Source organism: Chelmon rostratus, chromosome 12, assembly GCF_017976325.1.
Source record: "Chelmon rostratus isolate fCheRos1 chromosome 12, fCheRos1.pri, whole genome shotgun sequence".
Taxonomy (NCBI): Eukaryota; Metazoa; Chordata; class Actinopteri; order Chaetodontiformes; family Chaetodontidae; genus Chelmon; species Chelmon rostratus.
This window is the reverse complement of record NC_055669.1, coordinates 9766385-9779870: the sequence shown is the minus strand read 5'-3', so window position 1 is coordinate 9779870 and position 13486 is coordinate 9766385.

The window sequence follows — 13486 nt, the reverse complement described above, 5'->3', positions numbered from 1 at the left end:
GTTAGACTTTGGTGGAGGCTGAGGCTCTCCGTCTCTGTCTGTGTAAGTGGATTCCTCTCCTCCTCCTCTCATGGACCGATGCCTCCTGGGTATATATGTGTGTGATACGTGTGTGTGTTTGTGGGTTTCCTCGCTGTAATAACGCAAAGCTTTCAGACGTCACTGACTCTGATGCCCACACACAAAAATACACTATATACACACACACACACACACACAGCCTGAGGGGCTCATGGCCGCCCACACTTAGAGGTTTAACATTTCTTTAGTGTGTGTGTGTTTGTGTTTGTGTGTGTGTGTTTCATATAAACGTGTGCCATCATACTTCTCACCCGCCACACGTGATCCTCTGGGATTCCCCATCCAAATTACAGGACTTTAATCTCTCTTCAGAGCCCCTAATCAGGCGTCCTTGGAGGGCGAGTGCAGTGTGGGAGGATGCTGAGCCGCTGGTACACTCACATTCATTAGGCTGGCTCTGAAGGCAGGGGGCTGATGTATGTGGAGACCCCTCTGCTTTAACGCTGCTAATTGTTTGATTGGGCATCTCAGTTTGCAGAGAGCAATAACGCTCAAGAGCTTTGGAAGATTCTCGACGCTTATTACGTACAAAACACTGTATTGATTGTCTCTCTCGAGGAGAGTCAATATGCAATTTAGGTATTGATCAGCATGTGACGTGTTCACAATCAAAATGCCACAGAGCTTTATTAACCTGGACTGAGTGCTCACATCCTGTTTGGATCTGCGGTTTCCCCTCCTTTGCCGTACTGTGCCTTCCCCTCTGGCTCCTGTCTGTCAGGTGTGTGTTTACCTGCAGGGTGTAGCTGGGGGGTCAGGTCCGGCCTCCTCCTCTCCCGAGCACACCTGACACCAATCCTCAATCAAGACTCACCTGCTGCCTCAGTATAAAAACACCCGCCCAGTGTTTGTCGAATTGTCTGTTTACTCTAGTGGTAACACGGCCTGTCCGCCCTCTGTCTGCTCCTGGACTCGTCTGTTGCACATTTTTTGGAACTTTCATTAAAATCTCTAACTTTTTACACACTCCTGCCTCCGTGTCTGAGTATTCAGCTTTTGAGTCCATTTACTCCTGTTTGAAACTTCACACATGCAATTAAAACTAGTTGTTTTTTGCGTGTACCACAGAGCCAGGCTAGCTGTTTGCCCTGTTCCCAGTCTTTATGCTAAGATAAGATAATCGTTTCCTGGTTGCAGCGTTACGTTTACCGTGAGAGTGGTATTAATCTCCTCTAACTCTTGGCATGGAAGGTATTTCCAAAAGTTCAAACTATTGCATTTATTTAATCTAAAACAAGCACATTAGCACTTTTTCTAATTGTCATGGCGCGTATAACAAAGCAGTTGCAGTTGCAGTGTCGTGGTCCTCTCCCACTCTGTACCGATGAGGAGACACTCAGTGACCACATGCTCAATCTGAAGTCATCTAGATTTCAATAAATGTCATAATTTTTCTAAAGACAGTCTGTGTACACAAGTGATAAAAGATTATTTCAAATCACTCTATGTATGTTTTTTGTTTCTTTCTCTTTCTCTAAATCAGACAAACCCACATGCAGGATGCCCACACAGCGCATCACAGCCCCGCAGTTAGTCACAGCTCAGAGTTATCTGTTGAAAGTCAACATTTCAGTGTTCCTTCAGAAAAGCTTGAATAACTCCAGGGTTTCCGTCTGACGTATGTGAGCCCTTGCTGGAGGATTGATGGTTCATAAGTGAGGCCATTTATTTCCGCTCAGGTAAATTACTTCCCACCATTTCACAAGCAAGTATTAATTTAGGTATAACAAAGCCTTCAGCTCTGCAGCAGCCCCTAAAAAGGGTAAAGCCTCTTTGTTTTCTCACACTCTTATCGTTTATTCCACCCCTGAGTGCTTTATAGTGACGCAGAGTTTCCTTTCTGGGCAAAGTGAAAGAGTGAGATGTGGGTTGGTGACGTCTGCGCCGCTGCTGTAATTTGATGATGATGCCTTCCTGTCTTTTATGGCGTCACAGCGCTCAGTGCTGGAGGTGGCACCGCCCTGCAGTGTCGTTATCTGGCTTCATCTGGTTTTTGTTCTTCCACCGCTGCCTCCTCGACACACGGACGTCCAATCACACTGCTCCTTTGGCTGCAGCCTGCCAGGCTCATTGCACTGGGGAGCTAAGGCTCATTTACTCTCCCCTCTTATTTCTTTTTTTCCCTCTGGATCTCTTTCCTTCCTCCATTTCACTCTTTTTTCTGTTAATACTTCCACATTTGTTGTTTTTTTTTTTTTTAATATTGTGTTTTGTGTCATCAGCTTGTTTGTACAGTTGTTTATTTTCCCCTGCAGGTATGTTATGGGAAGACGCCTGTTGATTTGACACGTCCACCACTCATCTGGGCATTTGGCCGACGGTGTGGTCTATTGTCCATGAAACGGGTGCGATAAACCTCATGGCGCAGTACCCATCTGTTCCTCCCACGCACACAAACACACATGTGCACTAAAACACAGTTACTTGACAGTTGCTTTGTCATGTACGTTTGAATGTTAACATCCCACACATGAGTGGGTGCGTCCCACACATCTCCATCCTTCAGCTCGTCTCATATGAAGGAGCTCTGTGCTCACAGTACTTCTTCTTTGATTATGTTTCATGCCAAAGTGAATACATGTGACATACTACTGATGAAAGTGTGTTAATGTGTGTGTGTCAGTTGACATTTTAGGAGTATTTTGGAGACAATCTTGAGGGATATTTTCCAGAGGAACAATGAGATTTGCACATCCGTGTACATTCAGAAGACTTTTGCGTCTGAGTGCTTGCACTCTGGTATTAGGGCCAAAAAAAAATTTCCCCCCTCGCCTCTCAGTGGAGATGATAACTGGTTCTGTCTGCTCAGACTGAGTGCAGCCATCAGTGCTAATAGTTCTCCATACTGTGTTTTCACATCATGTATCAGGTGGCTGCAGGATATTAAACATTTTCATCATGGGAGCCACCAGTAATACAGCCTCACATCTGAAAGCACTGGCAACACAGAACTATACACCCACTCTCTCCAGATGTGTGCCAAGTTTATGAACAAAAGATGTCACGTTCACGATGCTGGTGCAGCTGCGGGTCCAATTAGTGCCTTAATTTCTGGTTTGGGAGTGCAACTCAAATTGTGTGGTGTACTCGTCTAGAGTGTGAAAATGTGTGTATGTCAGTAGTCAGTGTTGAAATTCAGACACAATGCCAGTGTTTTTGTCGAGTGAGATATTATAATTCCAGTGAGGATTTTAGTTGGAAATGCTGATTTCATTTTAATGTCTGACATCTGCTACACTGTGTGTTAATGTAAAGGCGTATCGTACGGATTTGCAGCTGCCTCAATATACCTGATAGGAAGATGTCATTTCAGACAGACTGCACCTGGTGACACCAACACCTTGAAACACAGAGGAGACACCACAGAGTGGTCTCTGTGGTGCTGCTGTGGCACATCTGCCGGCGGGTATCATGACTCTATGTGATGCACTCCTTAATATGCAATTAACAGAAAAGGACATAAAAACATCCACAACAACCAAAAACAAACAAACAACACTTCAGTGTGAATATTTTCGCTCCTCACCAGTTTTGGATAGTAAGTACTTATTAATGCATTATAATAGTTAGGTGCATTTATAGCAATGTTTATTGATGTGCATTGCCTCTCCAGTAAATATGGCAAACTAGTTAGTTTACTTGTAATGTAAAGTACTGACATTATATTTACAGTAAGTAGTCACAGCCCTACATAGAATGAGTAATTGACTATATTTTTCAAGTAACTTACCAAACACTGCTCCTCACATGACAACATGCGCAGTGCTTTTCATTTCAGTGCAAAAATGATTTTGAAGGATCCACAGAAACCTGCTGTCTTCACTTTGAGACTATTGTTACAGAGGAGCACAGAGGGCTGATAGAGAGCTTCATGACATGGTGCAACAGCAATCACCTGAAGATAAATAGCAGAACCGACTAGCTTGTGGTGGACGACAGTGACTCAAATGTTGATGTTGCTGCAAAGAAGCTATAAACTGAACAACCTATACAGTCACCACTGATTTAAGGTGGACGCCCAAGATTAGTGTCAGTCATTCAGTATCTACGTACGGACAGACGGACGGACTGACAGCCTGAAAACATAATGCCTCCAGTGATGTCTGTCGTCAGCACAGAGCCACAACAATCTGTGCCTGCAGTGTGACAATGAGTTCTTCTGTGAAACTGAAGTTGGTTGACTATATTTTTTCCCCCTCATACGCACTGTGAGGCCTGTCCACTGCCCACTCAGGTATTATTACTATAATGTGACAATCCCTGGTATTATTAGCAGTCTTTCCTCCAGTGAAATTGTAGTGTCAGATCTGAGGGATACATGACAAGATTGTGCCACTCCACTCTGTCCACTCTGTGCTCACTCTGTGCTCACTCTGTGCTCAGGGGCATGAGGGAGACAGACACATGAAGAGGATTTCTGAACATGTTTCTTTACTCTTAACTCTGTATACTTAAGAAATCACATCTATGTTTATTTAGTGAAATCTCTGTTTACTTAGTGAGTCGTGTGTCTGTTTAGTTAGTACTATCTCTGTTTTGCTTGGCCTATGTTCTGATATATAAATCTTTTTAAAAAATGTCCTAAGAGTTGGCTAGACACCAATAAAAACACTAGAATAGAGATAACTTGCTAAACTTAGAACAAAGCAGTAATCTGGAAAGTTCCTAAGATCCCAATAGATACTGAGGCCAGAGGGATCTCAGTGGAAAATCCCTAAAGGCTACAGTGGAAAATTACCAGTAGAAATTAGGCAAGAGATTATTAATTATGCATTAAAGGGGAAGACCCCCCTCTATGTAAACACCAATAAAATCAGTGTAAAGATGTAACTTGATAAAAAGGATGTGGCCAAACTGTGTGGCCAAGCCCTCTGACAAGTGTATAAAAGGTGATGCGCAGAACAGAATTTGGGCATTTTTGGCAGGACTTGCCTGGGCTTTTTGATCTGTGAAGAGAATAAAGCTCCCTGGACTCAACTCTTCTGGACTCTGACTCTTTTTCCAGACTTTGTGCATTTTTTGAAGAAAAGCTGATCTCTCCTAAGACTTAGAATTTTTAAGATTATAAGTGATAATATTAAGAGTTAAGAATTAGGCAAAGAATTATAATTTGACCCTGATCCAGTCAGTATCTGGTCCTTGGCGAGGCAGTAGGAGATCCCCGTCAAAGTCTCCAGACAGGAGAACAGCCCACCTCCACCCTCTGCGATGCCTGCGCATTTAATGTTAAACACATTACGGTATCTTGAAGTATCAGTTTCATTCAATCCAAATGAGTAAAATACTGAGCCAGTAAGAGGAAGAAATCGCATTATCCACAGAATTCTGAGAAGTTCAATGAAAGCAGGAGGTTTAATAAAACTGGCTGTAAAACCTGAGTGTTCGATTTCATGCGTCTGTGATAACAAATGGAAACAGTCACATCATCTTTCACTGTGACAAATGAAAACAATTATTAGGAGTTTTATAAGGGCTTATCGACACGATGGAGGTAACGCTGAAATATCTGTACAATCAAATCACACACACACACACACACACACACACACACACACACACAGAGTCATGTTTACATTATTTTTGAGGACACTACATAGACTTACTTCCTGGAGATTTACCCTACCCATAATCATAATCACTGCTTGCCTAACCCTGACCCTTACTAACCTTATCCCAAGTCCATATTCTAAAATTTAGTGATTTACATTACAGGGACTGATTTTGTCCCTGTAAGGGAGATGAGTTCCCACAATGTGTCTGTGTAAACAGATTTATGCCTCACAACATGAGTAATACATGGCCACACACACACACACAGCCAAGGTTTGTTTACATTGATAGCTGCAGGCATATCGGCATTGAAACGTACAACATTCAACGTTCAATAAACAGCAACATGCAGTATTTGAGCTTACAAGACTTGAACTACAGAACAGACGTTCATGATGGTGGAAAGGTGAATATGTGTGTGTGTGGGAGGAATATCTTCTCAGAACTACCTCTAAGTGTTTTCACCCTCTGTGTTTATCACTCACATCTCATGTTCATCAGACTGAGATAAATGTTTGAAGTTGTCCTCCCACAAATACCCGCCAGCAGGATATTTTCAGGATAGCAGGATATAACTTTCTTAAAGTATGCTTTAGGAGTTTAAAAGTTGTAACAAATTCGAAAATCCATCAACCAGCAGCTTGAAAACTCACTTATTGACATGCTGTATCTTGTTAATTTAATTTAGTTACAGCACCTGGCAGAGAGGAAGCTCGTCTTGTAAAACCACAACTTGTTGTTTTTGTATCTGGGTTTGTATACCTATTAATCAAACAAGATATAATGTGTTAATTAGTGAGCTTTACAGGAGCTCGTAGGTGGATTTTGTAACCTTTGGACCGAGCCAGGCTAACTGTTTCCTCTTGTTTCCAGATTTTATGCAAAGCTAAGCTAACAAGCTGCTGGCCTTCAGACAATCAAAGCGTTGTCAACCTTCTCCTCTAATTCTCTGTAATATAATGAATATGCATATTTTTTCAAATGCATCTTTAAAAACCTTAAGACAGCATATTGCTATCATTAATCATATCATTTATATAGCTTTAAAACTGTATCTGTTTGGATATGTGCTCAATCAACTTTGATTGTTTACAATAAAAAAAAAGATAATTTATCTATTACAGTGCAGGTTATGGAAATCAATAAAACAACATCAGAACGGTTTCTTCATTTAATTTTTGTGCGGTTGTAGTTCTATTATATCTGAAGAAGTGATTTGTTTAATCATTACTGGTCTTGTTGAATTCAAATGACAAAATGTCAACTGATTGAACAGCAAAATGTTTTGAGCATCATTATCAACGCCTTCGCAGAGAAGATCGCACACTCTCTCGTCTCTCATCTTCAGCTTACAGCAGATATGTAGAGAAACCAGCTCGTCATTAAACCGACTTCCTGGTTGGACAGAACTGATGTGACCTCACTCCCTTTCAAAGGCAAAAAAAAGCTGTTTGAGGCACCTCTTGATCAGTGTGAGTGAGTAGCGACAGAGAGACAAAGAAATGTTGACACAGGCAAACTAATTAATAGAAAAATCTGTCACCGTCCCCGCATGTCATTATCATCTTCACCACCAAAGCTATTTGACTACACTAATTGAAAGATTTGAACTGTGAGAAACATCAGAGGCACAAACCACAGGGATGCAGCAGCGTCTTCACTTCTCTTACCTCTCATTAACTGTCAGTCAAACAGAATGTCTTGCTTCTAATTTCCTAAAATCTTTGATACGTCTCACAACAGTTTTTCTGTTTGTGTGCTCATCAAAAACGTGACATCTTAGCAGCCTCATTACTGCAGACAGACCGTCGTCTCTGTGGCAGCAGCCCTGACCCCGTCACCTGTCGTCAGCTCTACATTAAAAGAAGAAGAAAAAACATTACGTACTGTCATACAGTTCAACAAGTAACAGCTGATCTGAAGTCAGAGTGTTCAGAGAACAAATGTTCTGCAAAATGAGAGCTCAGCGCTGGTATTGTAATTTCTTCTTAACGGTATATCAATGATGATGTCACTGAATTTCAATTTCTCACACTACAAAAAACAAGTCATAGTTTTAATATGTGGATTATAAAGAACTTATTTTCCTCTGTTACGTGGTTTCTCTATTATGTCACAGATCTTTTTTATCACTGTGGCTTTTGTGTTTCATGCCCTGCAAACCTAAATTACCAAACAAAAAAAGCAGGCCATTATCACAGTAGATGTAGGGTTTCCATGGTGATGACATGATGGTTCGCTTGCAGCTGTTTTTAAATGCATTTAACTGTTTGTGAGAGGAAGAACACTTTATTATACTGTATATATATAAAAAGACACAAGCACACACACACAAATGTATATATATGTATGTATTTGTATATATATATATATATATATATATATATATATATATATATATATATATATATATATATATATATATATATATATATATATATATATATATATATGAGTCTTTGATTACAGTTAAAACTGAAGCCAAAACTGGACATACAAGTTTTTTACATGACAAAATATAATCACGTATACAATATAATGTAAAATACAAGCACACATGTTAAAATCACAGTCTGTGCAGAATGCCATTCAGTGTTACTTCTAGAGTTTATTCTGGTGCTCTTGCTCTCTTCGTTGTCATCGTGTATTTTTTTATTTATTCCAACTCTTGGGTCTCCTTCAGCTGCTTCATTGACCAGCAGCATTAATGATAGGCCTCTCGATGTCCCGCCAGGCTCTATCTGTCTGCCAGGGTGAAATTTTCCATGACACCACTTCAAGGCCTTGCACACCCCGCAGGCTCAGTGCAGCCTGGTGTCAGTGCTGCAGGACAGGAGGGCAGAAATGCATGAAAACATGACTCTCAGGAGGAATTTTCCTCACTGACTGAATGAATAAAAGGAGGGGAAGTGATTAACCACTATAGCTGTCACCACATAAGCTGCATCTGTTGGCTGACGGGGCAGACAAGCTGGGACGGCCTAAAATGTTTCCATCAGGAGAAACGCGCTGCAGCTTCAGAAATGACGGCAATTCAGCAACGGTAATGACCTGCAAATGAAAAAATGTGCTGCAGAAAGCCAAAAGAAATACATTAACAGCAGATATGCTGTGAATGCAGAAATGATATGAAAAGATGATGATGAAAAAACACACAAACCCCAAGACAAATGCATCAGAATGAATGCAGAGCAAATGCAGCATATCCAACCGAGCAAAAGTTCTCCAGGCCTTTAGAGGGAGCAGTAAGTGGAACAGCTGGGTTTATGACCAGAGACCAGATGACGGGAACAAAAATGAAGTAAAAATGTGACATGACATAAAAAGGTACCTATTCTCTTTTACATTGACCTTAGTCTTTTTTTTAGCACTCCTCTAGAGGCCTGGAGAACTTGTGTTTGTCATGTCTCGTGTCTGTTAAGCTGTTTGTTTCACTAGAGTCAAGTTTTGTCTCACTTCCCGTTTTATTGTGAAACCCTGACTCTCCTCTTGTTTCAGAACCCTGGCTTCCTGATGTGTTTCCCGCCTGTCTGATTGTCTGCCCCGCCCTGATTGTCTCCACCTGCTCCTTGTTACCTCATGTATATATAGTCCGCGTCTCCCTTTGTTCTGTGCCAGATTGTCTTTTGACCTTGGTGTTTTCCTGTCAGTCCAGCGTTTCTTCCTCGTTGTGCCTAGATTTACCTCGAGAGCTTTTTGTTACTTTTCTAGTAATTGAGAATATTTAACCTTAGTGTCTTTTGTTTGGATTTTGAGCCCTGCGCCTTTTGTTCTACCTTTTTGTATTGAGATACTTTTTGTTTTCATTAAACCGGCCTTGAGCCTTTTTTTCCAACCTTGCCTGTTTTGAATTGTGCATTTGAGTTTTACTGTTGTGTGTGTGCTGCATTTGTTTTCAGGGTTTTTTTGTTTATGTATTTATTTGTATTTGAGGATGCATCCTTTGATTTTTAATGAACCCTCTTCTGATTTTGAACATAATGTCTCATAATATTCCACAGACCGACAGACGTCATACATTTAACCCTCAGAAACAGGCCACTCTGGATGAGGAATACATTTACTTTTGACATGTTAAGTACATTTTGCTGATAGTATTTTTACATGATGGTGTTTCTGCTTTAATTAAGGAAGGGATCTGAGCACTTGCTTGTTTATCCTGAATGTAGTAAAATGACAAAAATAAAAGAGTTTAAAAAAGACTGCCATTAGAAGGAGGAGAGGGCTTTTGTTTCAGTGATTGATTCCTGCTTATTTGCATGCAAAGAATGTTTATTATTGGATTGGTTTTAAAGCTGGAAACTCGATCAAACTTAACTTTTATAACCTGATAATGTGATATACCCAGAAGACATCTGCGTAATTGGAATCAAGGTTTGTCTTTTCCTTTTTTTTCCATTTCACAGCTCATTATTGTCATTAAAATGAACTCCACTGACTCATCATGTGCAACGTACCACATCAGCAGACTACATATAAACTATGCTACATAAACTCAACCTAATGTAAAAATCAAATGTGCTAACCCTGAAAATGAAAATTCAAACTGACTTTTGCAGTACCTTTTTCTGCATACGGTACAATCTAATGTATTCTACACATCTCTTTGTAATAGCACTCTCAAGAAGAAGAGTAGTGGCTCATTATTTCAGAACTGGAACAATATATCCTCATCCTGTTACATCTGAGGAGGCCGATGCAGACTGTGACATTGAGCCAGGTGCAGTAATGACCCAATCCTCTGCTTACATTCAGGCTATGTCTGGCAATTAGATCCTTAGATGTAAGGGAAATGCCTTCAAAGGGATGGAAGGTCTGTAGATAAGGATGGAGACTGCAGGACGAGAGGCTACCGCAGAGAGACCACTTCATTATAATTTTAAAAAATACCACACAAGTAGCAGACTCCAAATGATGTCTCAGTAGGAAACCAAACCAAACTGAAGACAACATCAGTGTGGATGTAAAGAACTAAAACATATGATCCTCAGGTGCACATCTGACATACCTCTGTGTTTTTGAAGAAATGCGATGGTGACCAAACTCACATGTACAAACCTCTCGCACCCATATGACTTGGACGACACGGGAAAGATCAATATCGCCGGCAAACACACTGATCCCAAAAAGCACAGTCACATACATGCAGCACATATAAACAACACCTCGTTTCATTTTCTTAAAGAAACAGAGGGTGGAGGTAAGCTGCTAAAGCCCCTGTGCCCATAAAACACCACCGAGCCAGACAGGTATTAATATTTCCTGCTGCTGCAGCACTGTGGGAGGATTACCTGTACGAACAGTAAAGCTTTGCTGCAACACTGCTGAAGAAAATTGGACAATAAGACTAAATATCTATGTCTAAGATGCAATATGCAAGAGACATCTTACTCACCTGATTACTGGAAAGGTTTGGATTTACACTTAGTCACTGAATTGCCATGAATTAGACAAAAAGTTAGCTTAGTTTACGACAAAGACTTGCTGATGGGAATCGTCCTCGAGCTGTCCAGCAGTAACAAAATCCATCTACTGGCCTCTCTGGAGTCTTAACATCGATGTTGCCAGTCAACCAGAAGAAACTCAGTTGTCAGGTTTTTCTTTTTCTTTCTTTCTTCTTTCTTTTTTATTTTTTTTACAGATTAACAAAAGTATGTTGTGTGTTAGAGAGCTTTAGAGGTGTTGGTGGACTTTATTACCTTTTGACAGAGCTTGACTAGCTGTTTCCAGTCTTTGTGCTAGGCTAAGATAGCCAGTTGCTAGCTTTGGCTTCATATTTTAACATACTGATATAAGAGTGGTGTGAATCTCCTCATCTAATGTTCTGCAACACAGCAAAGATTAGCCAAAATGACAAACTAGTCTATCAAACTCTGTTAAGGTCCTTTGATTCTGTGTAAACTTCCAGTAATGTCAGATTTTGAGAGGAGGGTCAATTGCATATGCATGCATTTATCCTCCAGTGCACCCGTGGTCAGGATGGGTCACAACATTTTTAAGGCTGATTCCCATGCAGAGCTTGAATTTACTCAAATACTGTATATTATTGGAGAAGCTTGTTTAGTGAAGCTAATTTGAACTACTTCACACACATACACACATGGTCCACCCCCACAAGTATTTATGCATGCACAAAAATACAGAAAACAGAGCAAAGCACAAATAAATGTACTTAAAAACAAACAAGAACATAAACGCAAAGCAAGTTGCCTCCCAGATACGAAACATTCTGCTCATATGTTGGCTTATGTTTAGCTTATGTCCATAGCCATCGGTTTCATCTTTTTGAAACCTGAGCTGGTCTGATCAGCCGCAGCGACTGAACACACATGTATGGGTATATAAGGCCTTCAGTCTCAGAGTAATTGGCAGCTGTTAAATAAATGTGAAAAAGTGCAATATTTCTCTGTCGCCTGAGGTACGGAAGGTGTGTGCTTGTTTGTGTGCGATGCCATTACGTCGCGCTGAACCGCCTCCACCCCCTCACGTCTTCTCACTTGAAGCAAACAGACAAGATGGAGGCGTGGGACTGGAGGAAAACTGCTTGTTATATACAGATTACATTTTATACAAGAAGCCACTTCACAGAGTCTGAACGAGATAAAGCAGGGAGTGGAGGGGATCATCCAACACGGAGTGAGTCATGTGAGGAAACTCATCTGATTTACACAACAACTTGTTAACCTCTTGTGGAACATGCAGGGTTTACTGAGGTAAGCTAACACCTTGTTATTCCTGATCCTACAAAATGGATTAAGCGCACTCAAACATACAGTGAAAGACTCCGACTGAAACCGGTTGCTTTCTTACTAGCTGCTCCTTCTCACTGTAGAGTGCATATTAAAGAGCAGCACACCATTAACTGCTGGACTGGAAAGAGGTTAAGCACCCTCCAATAGCTGTAACATTAGTTAGTTGGCACTGTGTGGGTGTATGGAGAGGTGAAAGGTTAGTTGGATGTGCCCTTTGCTTTGACAGGATACAAGTAAGGTCTTCTGTCTGCAGCTCTGTTACTCTACAGAAACACATCACGGTAAAAGAGAGGGAACGAAGTAAGGGAGAAATAAATTATGCAAATGTCGCTCTCATGTGTCATCATTTCAGCACCTTTGCTGTGTCTTTGTGTTCAGGGCCTTCATTAGCTTCTGCCCGGTGGACCAGCAGAGTAATTCAACATACACCGTCTGAAACAGCTCTTTCTCAGCCTCAAAACAATGTTGAAAGCACAACGCGAACATTCACACAATGCTCAGCACACAGAAACCTCACATTCATCTTGTGAGTCACTGTTGTTTGCTTTATAAAGTTATATCAACACATTTCCCACAGGACATCAATGAGGTCGCCGTAGGCCTGCAGGAGGTGCATTTGTCCACTTAATGAAGAGAGTGGTTAAGTTCAGGTGGAAATGGCAAACAGTGTCCTCCTGTGCCACTGTGAAACATAAACACCGAACAGTCACACACATCCAGCCTTAATGAAAATGCACTGCTGAGGGACATTAGCTTTGTGAGCACAAAATATATTTAAAAGAACTCTGTGCACGTATTACTTAAAGCTTTTAACGTCTCTCTCGTGTGAGGTGCATTACATGTATCTTTCCATGTTCACATACTGCTGGGAAATCAATGTTGCTGCTGTTCATTTTCTGTTTATCGGGAATACAAAGTATTAAAAGCTGTTGTGGTTTCAACAGAGCCATGTGATGTGTTGTGCTCACACTTACCACACGAGTATCTGCTGCAACATCAGAGGCCCAGTGTTTACTATAAATGTACCCTCTGTTCAGATCATAGAAGTACCGTCACCTTAAAAGCCCCCATGCTGGAATCCACAGCCCGCAGGGGGACAAACC